The following is a 15,518-nucleotide window of genomic DNA, read 5'->3' on the forward strand; positions in this document are numbered from 1 at the left end:
AATCTCCAGGCATTTGCTGAAGAGTGGCTGGCAATCCTATAAGATTAAATATATGAAGATGTCCCTAAAAGTTAATTAAATTCACCTATGCATTTTTATCCTGAACTTCAACAGGCACAGTTCAAACAGAGCTAAAGGTATGAGAGATTTTTATGTTTCTTCAGGAGCAGAGGTATCAGGGTCTGATGATAGCTGGAATGTCAATTGATGATATTTTTGAGATGGGCAAATCCAAAGCATTTTCTTTGATTAAAAACTGTGTCCTAGAAATCAATTTTGCAAGATTTAATATTATACCCACAAAGATTTTACAGGGGAGATTTTTGAATAGACCTTATTCTGACAGAATTTGCCCTTGTGGCCTTAAAGAATCGATACATCCTTTCATGTCCTGCTCAAATGTAGGTCCTTCGAAAATATAAGGACTGCTATATTAAGCCGTCCCCTTATACTCCAGAAACCCCGGCTCTTTTGCTTAGTGATAAGCAAAATTCACTTTATCAACTGCAAAACATGTCTCAGTCCTTTTAGCTCTTGTATTCAAAAAATAATGAACAAGTATTTTCCGCTGCTCAAGATTTATGAATCAATGAGCTTCTAAGGGAATAAAAGGAAAGGAAAGAGGCATCAGGGTGTGTCCAGGTGACAGTTTCAGTGTTCTCAACACTTCAGTGCTTTACTGTTCAGGAAGCAAATCAAGAAAAGGCAACAGGCATACATTTTGCTACGACAGTATTGTGCAGACATTCAGAAGCCAACCTTGTACAAAGAGACTGTGCTGATCCTAATAAAACCATAATGTATCTCGTGTTCTGCTGTATGGATGAAAAGGTGGTCAGCACAGGCCAAAAATTTCATGTCTATCTTTACAACAGTTATATTTTTTTTCTAAAAGCAAGAATATAAAAATGTAATTAAACTAGAAAACAATACCATTATAGTAAATAGGGATTCCATTCCCACAGTGGAGGCGGAGGATCCCCCACTTCCACACTCTGCCCCCGGCCATCACTTACCTGGCCAGCAGGGGAGGGGAGGTGTGGAAATGGGCTTCCTGGGTGTGCTCCTTGAGTGGTGAGACGATGTCACTTCCTGGGAGTGACATCATCGTGCTGCCCCAAGAGTGCTCCCAAGTTTTGCAGTGGGCACCCATGCTTGTGCAATGACATCACTTCCTGGAAGTGATGTTATCACACAATTGCAGGAGCACTTGCATGTGAAGAGCATGATGGGAGCAGCAAAAAGGTAAGCCCTGGGTCCCCCCTCCCATCGGGAGGGTAAGGGGACCTGGCAACTCTAATAGTAAAGTAGTATTGTAGCAGCAATCTACAGTATTTTAAGTTCCAGTCCTAAAAGATATTCAAAACCTGCTCAAGCAGAAATTTGTCTGTCTCTTTCTTGTTCCCAACCTCCCTGCTGTTATTTTATTAGATGTTGGCACTCAGGTGGGGCCTCCCATGGGGATATGAATTGGTAGGATTACTTGTATGATGAAGGACACTTCCTAATAAATTGGACCAAGGTCATTTAGGAATGCAAAGGTTAAGATCAGCACCTTGTATTGTCCCTGGAAGGGAATTGGCAGGGAGGTTGGGAACAAGAATGCTGTCTCTTACCATAATCCGAAGAAGTTTTTCTCCAATAATTCCTTTGTTAGGGCTTAGATTGCGCTGTTAAATATGTATTGTTAAAGCTGTAGTTGATTTCATTGTTGGCTTTTAGATGTTTGCCCCATTACAGAATTTTTTTTGTCTAAAGACTCAGTCTCAATCTGGTTCTGCCATAAAAATAACTCGCTTGCTTGAGTTAGGTACCTCTAGTTCTTGTATTATGCTTGTGCCACTAGTACAGTGTGGACTGTGTTGGCTCCAGGACTACAGAGACACACCATGATATGCCTCAAAAACAGCACATGAAAACAAATCATGTAATGCTTTGTTTGCTATATTTCAAAATTTCTCCAATTCCCAGTCCGATTACATTGCTTGTTAGATGGATTATCTGAGTGATTGCATTGATTCACATTGTGTAATTTGCCTTGACTCTCTCTCTCTAGCTATAAAAAGTGTAAATAAATAAATTATTAGTGGTGTGTATATTCAAATTATTGATTAATTGTATGTGCACAATATATCTTTTTTCCATTTTTCATATTTTCCCCATTTCTTCCTTCATGGAAGCATACCTGGTCCCTCACATTTTACCCTCACAACAATCCTGTGAGTAGAGCTGTTAGCCAAATTGCCTCAAAGATGGGGAATTAATAGGCAATGGGCATATATTATGGGATCATAACCTGTGTATACCACGGTCAGAGTTTCTGGAGCATGCACAATACAGGAGTCTAATGCTTTAAAATGAATCACAGTTTTTACTTAAGAACCTTTAAGCTTACAGGGTCTAAGAATCACACACACATTCAATACAGGACTAGGAAAACCAAAGGATGGAAAGGGTATAGAGACGGTTGCATTAGCAGGAAGATGGTTGGTGGGCAATATGTACCTGTCCATCGAGAAGCAGAGATTCAGCAGCGATGAGCAGGAAGCCTAGTGGAGTAACCAGCACTACATGAGGTGGGAAGGAATGGGAGTGAGATCTCGAGCATCTCTCTTGTGGGATCATCAGAGTCTGGAGGCACCTTGCTTCACGTCTTTGTCTCTGGCATCTACATATCAAGAGGCACATCTGGAAAACAGTTCATGACAGGAGCGCTGATATGTCATGGCTTCCACAGGGAAATAGTTGTCCTTTTTAAATGGTCTCTGTAACATGGCTTCTCTTTGGTCCACTAGTGGTCCTGATTCCAGTAGGGATCTCAAATATCCAGAAACTTCCCAATCCAGAATAGGCAACCCTACTTGTGAGGTAGATTAGAGAGAATGGCCGTGACTTTCCCAAAGTCACATGGCCCCTTTCCCTTCATATCACTAAAGGGCCCATGGAATTTGTGTCTTGCTGAGCTTCCAAAGCAATGAGGAACATTGGAATTGCATCCCTGTAATTACTTCCTTTCCTCATGATCCTGCTTGAGTTGATCTGTATTGGCCTAGAATCACACATAGATGTATTATTTGACCCCAGGTAACATGTAAGCCTATTCAAAAACCATGTGCCTAAATGCACAGAGTGATTCCTATGGGCTATACCCATCTACTGCAGGACTTTTCTCCATAACTTCACTATGCTTAACCTGTGGGTGTGTGTGAGGGTGGTCCCTTGCCCTCCCTAAATACCCCATGCCTAGCTACTCTTTACATTTTGGGAGACTGAAGTGCTTGTATTACCAAGGAGCGACCCATCAGTGCATGAAACAGAACACGTGCTAAAATCGAAAGCACTAGTCTAACTACTTGTCTGATCGAATGAATGTGTAAAATCCTATTCTTCAATCTGAGAGGAAGTTTTAATATGGTAATTTTTCCTCTCTTCACCTTTCTGAGGTGGAGGAAGCCAGTCTTTAATTAATAACAAGCTGGAACTCCATTAGCTGCCAGGCTTCGTGCAGACAAGTTGGGATTATTTACAAATCTGTCACACACAGAGAGAGCTCCCAAACTTCAAAGAGAACTCATTACCAGGCTCCAGATTCTTCAAATTACTTTCCCATCCATCTGAATTATAGTTATAAGCAGTTCATAATGAGAATCTAATCACATCCTTTAGATCGCTAAAAAGCACATCGGAGATAGGCTGTGACAAAATTATTCAAATCCAGTCTGATTATCTTCTGATTACTTTTCCTAAGAACAGCTCACCCACAGGCTTAATGAGTTTTTTGATTGAAAAATAAACACCCAAATGAATGATAGAATAACCAACCAATCAAAGCATACTATAACCATTACAATGAAATGTTGCAAGAATTGTTGAAATTTGTAAAAGTGAATGGAATTCTAATTAAAAGGGGGAAAAAGTCCGTTTGGTCTAGGGCACAATAGAGAGGCATTATCAGAAAGCTCTAAAAATGCTCTCTGTTTCATTTCAGATAGCTTTTCTTTATAGTAATATATTGCAACTCCCTAAATTTCAAATTGTCTAGATTCTGTTTTTCTTATCTTTAAAAAGAAATTTGACTGTTTACAATTTCCTTCAATCATCCATATTCATTGAGATTAGCAACAGTGTAAAAAGGAAGTGATAATCTATTGCTCATGAGTTCAAGTATTCTGTTAATTAAAATAGGATTATGTTTAATTTGGATAGCCAAAAATCTGATTCTGCATTAGGGATTGGGAGCTGTATTGGCTGATGAGCCAGCCAGCTGCTCTGCCCCCCTTTCTCACCAAGGTGAAGAAATTGGAGGAGAAAAGTATATTATTACCTACATGTAGGCAAGCCCCTGTGTATTTACAATACATGTGCTTACCTGTATGAAGGAACAGTTTATCCTTTTGTGCTAATGCCAGGACTTGGCTTCTTTTGGTATTTCAGTCCCATATAGCACAAAGTATGGCATGTGTACCACTTTACCTCTCTGGAGAGGGTTAGGATGAAATATAGTCCTGACTGCTCTTCATGTGGCATTCAGTGGGCCATTTTGTCCTGTAGAGAAATTGAGGGCAATAGCTCAAAACTCTGCCTACCAAAGATTTTTCAATTTCTTCTAAAGATAAGAAGATTCCAAGGAAGTACACTAGAGAGAAAAAAACAGCAGTGCAGGTCACAATTGGCATACCTACAGCTTAAAGTGACCTACTTTGCTGGAAAACATTATTCATGCATCTCTGGCTGCATATGCAGAATGTCACATATATAGGAAAAGAAATGTTCTTTAGAGATGTATATTTGGACTCAAATTAAATCAAGCTCACTCTTGAATAGTAACAAAAGTTTGTAATATTAGGAACTATTAGAATAGCTATTATTTTCATACATGATTGTTTCACTAAGAATCCATAAGGGCAGTGAGAAGAGAGTACCACAGAAGATATGATGTTCCTCCCTCCCTTCCTGCCACAACTGATCTTTGGCTGTCCACAATCTACGAATTTTATTTTTTAAACCAATTCTCATACTTCCAGAAGTGACATGAAAGAACTATGGTGGCTTAACTACATGGGGATGGGGTGATGCGAGGGGAGAAGGAGGAACAAGACCCCTGTTCTACCATGCCACAACAGATTATCATAGTCTGATGTTGTGCTGGGGGAAAGATCGTGCCTTCCTCTAGACAAACTTGCTGGAAAGAGTGTGTGCTCTTTCAAAATATGTCATATTATTCATCTAGGTGAATAAGAGAGCAATCTTATGCAGACCTACTCAGAATCCGATTCAAGTCAGTTCAGTGAGACAGAGTGTGACTACAAGTGACTTTCTTCACGTGGAGAACACTAGTTTTTTCTCTCAAGGTTACCTGGGAAGTGAAGTCCAATTGGTCCTTCCCCTCTCTGTTAGAATCGCTGCCTGAAGAGCCACAAGAGGGCTTCGTTTAGGGGCGGGCAGCTGCTACTTTCTCTCAGGGCGTCCAGCAGGCTGCCTGCTCCCGGGGAGCTGCTCTGGAAGCGGCAGTGTCAGTGAAGCTTCAGCCACAGCAACAGCAGAAGAATCCGCAGCAGATCCTTCCACTGTCACTGTGGCTAGAGCTTCACCAACACAGTGGCTTTCTCCAGAGCAGCTCCCTGGGAGCAGGCAGCCTGCAGAACGCCCTGGGAGAAAGTAGCAGCTGCCCGCCCCCAAACGAAGCCCTCTTGTGGCTCTTCAGGCAGCGATTCTAACAGAGAGGGGAAGGACCACTCGGACTTCACTTCCCAGGTAACCTTGCGAAAAAAATCCAGTGTTCTCCATGTGAAGAAATTCACTTGTAGCTTTACTCTTAGTTCCAGGAAAATTTTCTTAGGAATGTATGAACATAGTTGTTCCATGGGATCATCATCTCTCTCTCTCTCTCCATTTCTAGCCAAATAAGAAATTCTTGACAACAATGGTTTCCTTGGTGCCTAACCCCCTCCCTACCCCCAGCTCCCCTTCTAATCTGAATCAAGGTCTGTTTCAGTATATGTTAGAAACTGATGAGGAATAACCTTTCCATGAAAACACTGAGGCATTCCTCATGCAGCTAATATTGATGAAGCTAAGATTGCTTAGAAATGATGCTTTAAGTCTCCGAGTTTTTGTCTAGTGAATCAGGTTGTTGTTAGTCTTGACAAGTGAGAAGAAGAGATGACGTATCATGAAAGTGTTTCAAGATCACTGCTTTCTGTTCTGTGTTTAGAATCCTTTAATGGTTAAAGAACAAATACTTATTTCATTTTTAGTGAGAGAGAGGCTGAGAAGACAAAGAAAAGGTCAGAGAACTTCACCCTATTATCTGTACACTAATTAAGGGAAAGGCAGATGATGACAAAGTATCAGGAGTTCCTTTTAGTTTTGTATAAAATCCATTTTTTGTTTTAAAAGCTCAGTGACATAGAATTGAATCCCAAAGCTCCAGAGGTAGAGCATATGCTTTGCATGTATAAGATCTTCTGGTTCAATTCCTGATTCATCTAATTTTTTTTTAGGTAGTAGGGCTGGGAAAGATGCTGCCAAAGACCCTGGAGAGCAGCTGCCAGTAGGAGTAGATAATATTGGGCAAGATGTCCCATTGGTCTGATTCATAGGTTTACAATAGGAGTCTATCCCAGAATCATGGCTGAGGAGCATAAAATGCAATAATGACAAATGTTTCTAATTTAACTTTATTTTACTCTCTACAAAACAGGTTTAACAAAAGATTTTATAGCATTCATATTATGTACTTGAGCAATTCTTGGAGTTGCTAGACAGTCATTATTTTACTGGGCCAACCAGTAAAACAGCATTCTGGCAGCTACCCAGCACCAAGGGTTGAAAAACCATGAAACATTCAGAGTCAGTCTGACAAAGCTTTTTGGTTTGCTATGACCCTAGTCCCATAGTCATGAGGGCCATTCAAGTCTCTCCTTTTCCATTTCCAATTCTTGTTTCCATCCCTAGCCAGTCTTTTCAAAATAAAAAGAATGAAATTCTAGCCACTGAACAGAAAGTGAGGAAAAACTGTCAACATTCTTCAGATGTGAACAAACTGACAAACAATTTCTAGAAAATTCAGGAGAATATGTTCAATTTAGCATGCTGGCAGAATCTGTGGATATGTAATCTGACCGATTCTTCTGTGCAATATTCATTTATCTCATACTTTCATTATGTCAGAACTTCCCCACCTCCCACCTTGTATTTAAATAGCATCTGAAATGGATTGTGCTTTGGCATTCACATAAAGAAAATTGGAACGTTGTGAGCCGTTGCCCCGCTGGTGTCACTGGTCCCGCCCTCGGCCGTCTTCCCGGGTGCTGCTGGGAGGGCTTCCTTCTGCCTCAGAGCTGGGCGGGGAGGAGGTTGCCATCACCTGCCTCCCCTTCCGCCGACTGGCTGGGATTCTCTCTCTCTTGCTCTCTCTTTCGCTCAAGTCACTCCAGCTTTGTTCTCCTCCCTGGCATCCTTGGGAGCCCTCACCTTTATAGCACCCTCCTTCTCTACCCCCTCCCAGGGCAGCCAATCTGCCCTCGTCCTGCCCCATTCCCAGTGCTTCCCATCCCTGCCACCTGTGCTCCCCCGAGGGGACTGGCTCTGGGCCTGCCAGTCAGGCCTGTGCTCCGCCTCCCCGCCTGGCCATCCCACCCTTCTTCTGGGCCATGCTCAGCCGGCCAGGGCATCCACCCCGGGGCTATGGCTGGCTGGCCCTGGCATTCTCCTTGCCGCCTGGGCTGCCAGCCCCCGCAGTGGCTGCCCGGTGGCCGGGGAGCTGCCCACCGGCCCCTCCACTCTCTCCGTGCCTGGCCGTGCCGCTGAAGGACCCAGCTGGGTGGCGTTGTGGTGCGGTGTGGCCCGGCGGCGTGGTTCCCGTCGCCGCTGCTTGCCTCGCCCCCATCTCCACCGGCTCCCACCTCACCCCTCCACCAGGTAAGGGCCTCCGGCCTGGGGTGGGCGTCTGTGCCCGGCTCTATTCCAGTGCGGGGGGGGGGGCGGGCAAAGTCCGGGGGGGCGGGGAGCTGTTCCGGACACACATATTAGAAAAAGAACATAAACAACAGCCCTTCTGGAGCAGACCAAATGGCCCAACTAGTCCAGCATCCTGTTACACACAGGGGCCTACCTGATTTCTCCAGGAAGTCTAAAAGCAAGCAAGGAATGGATGCCAGAGTTTCCCCTTGTAGTTGCTGCTCCAGCACTGTTTGACAGCCTCTGAGCGTGGAAGATCCATTTAGTCCTAATGACTAAGCACCCACCCTCCAGGAATTTGCCTAATCCCCTTTGAAAACCTGCTAAACTAGTGACCATCATTGCATCCTGAGGCAGTGAATCCAAGTGAAGAAGTGTCTTCTCATAACTGTCCCGACTCTGTTGCTCAGCAATGTCACATGATGCTTCTGAATTATAGTATTAGAGGTTCTCTCTATCCTCACTGTTCACTCCATGCTTCATTTTATGTTGTGTGCCCTCTGTTTAGACAATCTGTTGTGTCTCCCCTTAGTGATTCCCCCCCAACTGAGGGACGAGCAACATCAGCTGCAGATTTGACGTGTCTATAATCTGGCTTCCTATGAGGTAAATCTCTGATGTGGCAAGATGCTTGAGATTTCTGGAAGGCTCAAGAGTAGAGATGGGCACGGACCGGCATTTGCCTACGGATCGCCGGTTCGGGGTTCGTGGGCTTCCACGGACCACGGTCCACAAACTTTTAACGGACCAGGCCCGGTTCGAGAACCGGTTCGAGAACCGGTTCGAGTCAGAAAAGGCCTTGGTTTTCCCACAGATTTTCACTTCAGTCGACTTTCCCCACCAAAGGTTCTCATGTAACGCTCCTTGATTATCACTTTTCCAAAGAGACAAACAACAACTTCCCCTCCCCTATTCTGACTGACCCTTACCCACCCTTGGGGGAAGGAGAGAGACTTGTGCTCCTGTCCAGGAGAGGTGGCTGCCCACAAAACCCACCTACATGGGGCTGCATCAACAAGAGATGCCCTCCCCAGGGGCGGGGAGACCAACTCTCCATGATGGGAAATGAATGGATGTACTTGAGTGAAAGCCAACTCCACAACAGGATCATGTAGCAATTCAAAGGCCCCTTGCTGGAATGGAAGGCACGGGAGGGATGGAAAGGATGTCTTCCACACCTTGAGGGAAGGAAACTTATGCTACCCTGTTCAGAGGGAGCCTCTTTGGGCAGTGGACAACGAGTCCCACCTTAGTGACGTGGTTTGTCAGCTTGCTTGCTATCAAGCAAGCTGACCTGGGCCACTGTCCTACTTCTCACTGGACTTTGGGGATTGACCCTCAGAGGGGCCCTTGCGCTCGCAAAAACAGGATGGTTGCCGATGAAACCCACTTCACCGAACGTGATGCAGTCCATCAAGGAAGCTCATCATGTGCCTTAGATTGTTTTGTCAGCATACAAATCATATCAAGAAAAAGAGGAGGTACTTAGAAGGTGCCAGGGACAGGGCTTGTCGTCCGGAGGAGGATAATATATGTTTGTAAAGCTCAGTCATCATGTGCCTTACACTGTTTCGTCAATATACAAATACAAATCCACTATTTAGGGAGTGAAAAAGGCTTATAAAGAAGTGAAGCAGACAGAGCCCCCCAAAACCTGCTGCCAGTGGTTCTAGGGTGGGTGTTTCACAGAGGCCAGTAGCAGTCTTCCCCCTGCACCTCAAAAGCCAGGCTGGAAATATCCCCCCAAGTCACCCACTATTTAGGGAGTGAAAAGGGCTTAGAAAGAAGTGAAGCAGACAGAGCCCCCCAAAACCTGCTGCCAGTCATCAGAGAGTGGGTGTTTCACAGAGCCTAATAGCACTCTCCCTTTGCTTGCATCTCATCAGCAGCCAAGAAAGAACGTGGGGGAAAGAAGGCAAGAACTCAGGCAGACAACGCCCAAAGCTGCCTTGCACCCACTGTGGGTCTGTGAGTGGGTGGCGTCAGAGCACAATAGAACCCACTGGCAACCCAGAAAAAAGGAAGAGATTTGGGGGGAGGGGGGATTAAGCCCGAGAAGAACCCAAGGACTTGAAAAACGCAGAAAGAAAACAGAGTAACCCGATAGTGCGGTAAAAGGATTTTTTAAAAAGTGCTCTCAAGAAAACTAGAATAGAAAGGAGGAAAAAAAAATTAAACAGGAATGGAGAAAAGAGTAAGCTCTCTTGCAACTGAAGCCCCAAAGCCCCAAGGCACAAGCCGCGCTCTCACAACAAAAAAAAAAACCTTCCCCACAGCAAGCAGTTGCTAAGCTAACTCGCGTCCCCGCGCCAGCAAAATGGAGCAGAGCTTCGCGTGCTTTGTCTTTTATGCAGAAAGGCTGGTGATCTCTGTTTGGCTGACAGAGCTGCCAATCAAGGTTTCCTGGGCTAAGATTGGTGTGTTCCAATCGGGGAAGGTGGCTCCACACCGCTGCCGAGGAAATTGTTTGAGTGGGAATCCTGGCATGACGGGCCAATGGACACACGGACAGAAAGCCCCAATGTTCGGCGGTTTCGTGAGAAAAACACGCACCCACGGCCTGCGTGTTCGTGAAGAACTGGGTAAGTTCGTGACGAAATTAGGTCTGTTATGCGGACCGTGTCCATCTCTACTCAAAAGACGTGTATCCAACAGGTTTGTTGCAGCCCACCAGTTTATAGATGCAAGGAAATATTACCATGGAAGATCAGATCCAGAATGGAAAGGAAGTTATATCAATGACAGTCCCCCCCACCCCAATGTATGCAGCCTGTTCCTCTAATGATTTGTCTCTATTCCCCTTGAATCTTAAGGCACGGATGGAGAAACTGGCCTCCTTCCCAAGATTACGCTCACAGGCTGCCAGGAATTCACAAAGATCTCACTGATACTCAAAGTGGATGGATAAGAATTAAAAGAACAGGATCAAACTCTAGACTGGCAATTCTCTTGGTCACCCAGCTGAAGGTGAGTGAGTGGGCATACATCACTGTGTTTGCATAGTTTCTTTCTGTCTGAGGAAATAAATAAATATGCAGCTGCATTTTGGCCAGCTGTAAAGAAGACATTTTATGAGTCATCCAGGATTGCAGGAGTTAATGATATGATACTGGTGAGAAAAAAGATCTGGACTTCTTTTCCCCCTTCACATTTCCTGAGGTTTGCCATTTAAAAGCAATTTTCAGTTTTGGTGTGTTCAATTTTCTCCCAAGAGCCAAAAAAAAAAAAAAAAGCTAGCTGTGAGTTTGCCTGTACATAATACATTTCCAGGCAGTCTCAATGAAAGGAAATCATTTCTTTAATCAATTTTATTCAAATAGACTATGAATAAATTCTGTGCCTTCATTGTCTTGTGTGATAAAGGAGACTGATAATAAAAAAGTGATAACAATGGGGGGACTGTCGAGACCATGAATGGATTTTATATCTTGCAGTAATGAGGCTCCGGCTGAGTATGGATAAATGCATCCTGCTCTGCTGTGTGCAAGATGGTGTAGAGCTATTTTGAAGACAGTACAGTTTGCCCAGCAGAGAAGCAGGTGTCCTGCCGTTAAACAGCACAACCGCTTAATTTCATACCACAGTTATTTCAGACCATCTTCCTCTAGTTCTTTTTCTTTTTTAAAAAAGCATCCACCGTGTTTTAGTACAGTTTGTAAAACAAACTGAATTTGCATGCATAAAAGGCAAGCAGCGACTCCTCTAGGCAAGGGAAAGCGGAAGAAGCAATGGCTCTCCTGCCGGGCAGCAGCACAGTGGCAATCCTTTTGCATTAGGAACCAGATGACCAGGGGTGGACTGGGTAGATCTGACACTCTTCATCGGAGAAGCACTGGGTCCTGCAAATCCCTCTGCAAAATAATGCCTTGAAGTAGGCTAGAAGAAAGGATATCTTGAAAGATATCCTTGTGCATATTCGCCTCTCTGGTGTTCAGACATTAATTGTTTTGCTTCTTCTCATAAAATACATTTATGTAGGCAGGAAGAATGAAGGCTGTAGCCTTATTAAACAGGCCTTGGTTTCTGGCAGGGAATGAGTGCAGTTTTATCAAAATGGACAGCATTGCACAATCAATTGCCCCAGCTCTCCTGATGCCATAGCAAAGTGTGGGGGTATGAGACCCCAAGAATAATCTTCACATGAGGGCCAAGGAAATTTGATAGTAAAATCTGCAGGTTCCAACAGTCCTTTGGTACATGGCTTTGCTTGTTTCCTGGATAACTGCTACAGAGTACCAGATTATTCCTATTGCATCTCACCACTACAATCTATATACCTGTACAACCATCTCCTGCTATTTTCTAATTATTTCCCATCAAGTATCCAAAAAATGTGGTGTTGATGGTCACAGATAAGTAGATGACCAAGATTCATTCTGTCATGGAGGTTTTTAAACTACCTCCTCTGCCAATTCTTCTTCAAAAAGAAAAATGGCAGGTGGCAATTTGGAGACACGTCTTTCCATAGATTTTGGAGAGCACCAACACAGCCATGAGTCCCCATGCTTATACTTAGAGGGCATTTGTGAAATATACAGCCATGAACAAAAGCTACTCTCCAAACTTCCTTTGATACCAAATACTGTGCGATATTAGTTGCCGTTTGCTAAACCAAACAGCTGCTATTGTTCAGCTAGGAACTCCTTGCAAAAGGGTTAATGCAACTGTCCCAGTGCACCTCAAATTCTTCATGCTGCATGATTCATGGTGGTCTTGTGTACAGTGTACATGCTGCCGTAGTCCAAGGAACTCCCAAGCTGCCAGACATAGAATCAGGTTGTTTGTAGGTGATGATAATTACACGTCTCTCCATTTTATTAGCTAGATCCAGGTGCAAAAGGCAGGGCATCATCATGCAGAACAGAACTCTCTGCCTTGCCATGTGGCTTTGCTCAGGCCTTGCATTGCCAGGGGTCATGCATGTGCAGTGATTATTGCTCTTCTGAATCCACTTATTTGATTATATGCATTATTCATCATGTTTGATTTTCCTTTTTATTGTGCCCTAAAGTATCCTTTTTGTGGGCTTCAGGAAGAAAGATTGCAATCTGGTTTCTCTGTATGTAATGAGCGATTTAACAGCACTTGGGGTCTATATTATTAGTGCTGATATTTAACGAGAAGGTGCATGAATTGTTTAAAGGCTCACAGGGTAGGTTTAGACTTAAAAATCTCTCCCTAATCCTATCTCATTCTTGTTGATTTTTGGCAAGACAGATGAATTAGTTTAAAGACCAATTGACTCAACACTAGCCTGCATTCCTAGCTATTCTTCTTTGTGCCTGTATTTCTACATTTATCCTGTGATTTTCTTTTAAGCACACCTTTCAACATGTCAGAGATAGAAACAGAGACACTTATTCTTACAGCAAGCACCTAGGCAGGGCGGAGTGGGACCAGCAGCACAGCCCCACCTTCTTTTGTGCCTGAGGCATTATGGGAACATCTGCCTCGGACTCTGCTGCTGCTGCTTCTTCTACTGGAGAGAGAGTTTCTGCCTGGTCCTAACCTCCTATATGTAAGAGTTTGTCACATTACAGAGCCCCTTTGTCTGCTGGCAAGAAGAGTTTACCTCCTACTAGTTCTTCCACTACTTGACAACAGGGCCTCGGAATTGAGAGGGAAGAGGGTTTCCACTACCTGGTTCCTTTTTTCTCAATAGTTGAGTTGCCATTTGACTCCTTATAGTGGCCAGTCCTCATGAGTTCACCCTTTCCCCCACTGGCACTCAATGGAGAGGTAGAGAGGAAATGGAAGGAGTACAACATCCTCCAGTGCAGCAGCTGGAACCCAGAAATGACATTGCTGCATTGTACAGCACTTCTAGGAATTTTCCTGATCTTTGTTGTTTTTACTATAGGGATCATGGGAAATCCTAGAGTGTGGTGCAGTGCCATCTTGCCAGTCTCCCTCTCCCTGCTCTGTTGGAGCTGGAGTAGCAACAGGCTTGAAAGGCCATGCCTGGCAACTGGTGGGACCTTGGGGGACATGGGGGCACCAGCAATGCAAGTGCTGTGACATCACTTTCAGGAAAAAATGGAAGTGACGTCACATCACCCTATGAATCTCCAGTGTTTCTGGCAATTCCTAGAGCAACATGACATGTCTTCTGGGGTTCTGTCAGCAGTGACATTATACTAGGCATGGCACTGGCGTTAATTTTTTTTTTACTCCAGTCACCACTCAGAGCTGCAGCAGACAACAAGGGTTTCAAGCGAGAAGTCCCACCACAGCAGGAGACCAGGCAACCTTAGCTGGTAATCCTATCCAACAAGCACTTCTTTTAGAGCCCAGAGGCACCCTGTCTATACCTCTCTGGTGTGGGCTTTTGGCCTCCCTTTTATCCCCCTCCCTGTTAGCCCATGTTCACAGTGTGGGCGAGTCTCTCCTTCAGCCAACAGGGCCTCACCTATGCTGGGCCATGCCCTCAACTTAATCAGGGGTGTTTAACTTAAACAATCCTCACTCCTCCCTTTGGGAGGTTTTGTTGCATCTTCTCCCATCTGTCCCCTCTCCTGTTGTTCTCCCAGGTTGTTAGTGTTACTTACCCCATCCCCATGCCTTTATGGCTGGTTGGCAGTGACCAGGGCTGCCAACTCTCCACTCTTTCACACATTTGCCCACCGCTGTGCTCATTTGCTTACCGCCATTGATGGTTGTAGTGGGAGAACAGGGGGCTGGTAATGGCATTTGACTCCAGGAATGTCATTGCATTTGGTCAATGCTCTAGGAATCCTAAAGCGCTAGGTATCTAGAGCACTGACTGGAAGTAACATCACTTTTGGGGTCGGATACAACCTTGCCTAAAAAATCTCCCAGGGTTGCGGGCCTGACAACCCTAGCACTGCAGTGACATAGGGGTCCTATTTATTTATTTGAAACATTTGTTAGCCACCTTTCTACACTGCAAGAACTAAAGGTGGCTTACAACATAAATAAAATAACAATGATAAAATGAACAAAGTTTAAACAAACTTTAAAAAGACCATTCAGGACTGCCGATGTTCATAAAGTAAGTTAAATCAGTCCTAAATAAAAACATCTTCAGCTGCCTCCTGAAGATCAGCAGTATGGGGTCCAGGAGCAACTCCATGAGGAAGCTGTTCCATAATTGTGGGACTACTATCGAAAGGGCCCTCTCTTGGGTACCCACCAGGTGAGCTTCTCTAGCCGATGGGACAGCCAGGAGAGCCTTTCCCCATGATCTTAATTCCAGGGCAGGAACATATGGAAGAAGACAGCCTGTGAGGTACCCCAGTTCCAAGCCATGTAGGGCTTTAAAAGCCAAAACCAACACCGTGAATTGCACTTGGGAGCAGATTGGTAGCCAGTGTAATTGTTGTAGTTTCAAAACCCATGCGAATGTTCTGAGATTACTGTCTGAGTACTGAATCTAGGATGCTGCCCTTATTGGACTTAGCTTCAGGAATGGCTCTTGAGAACTGAGAGCTATTCAGGTGGCTGGGAGCACTGGCCAAGGCCAGAGTAAAAAAACAAGCTATTGTGCAGTAAAATGTCCTAAAGACCTGTATAGTGATGCCTTGCAGAAACTCCAA

Source organism: Eublepharis macularius, chromosome 8, assembly GCF_028583425.1.
Source record: "Eublepharis macularius isolate TG4126 chromosome 8, MPM_Emac_v1.0, whole genome shotgun sequence".
In the NCBI taxonomy this organism is placed as follows: Eukaryota; Metazoa; Chordata; class Lepidosauria; order Squamata; family Eublepharidae; genus Eublepharis; species Eublepharis macularius.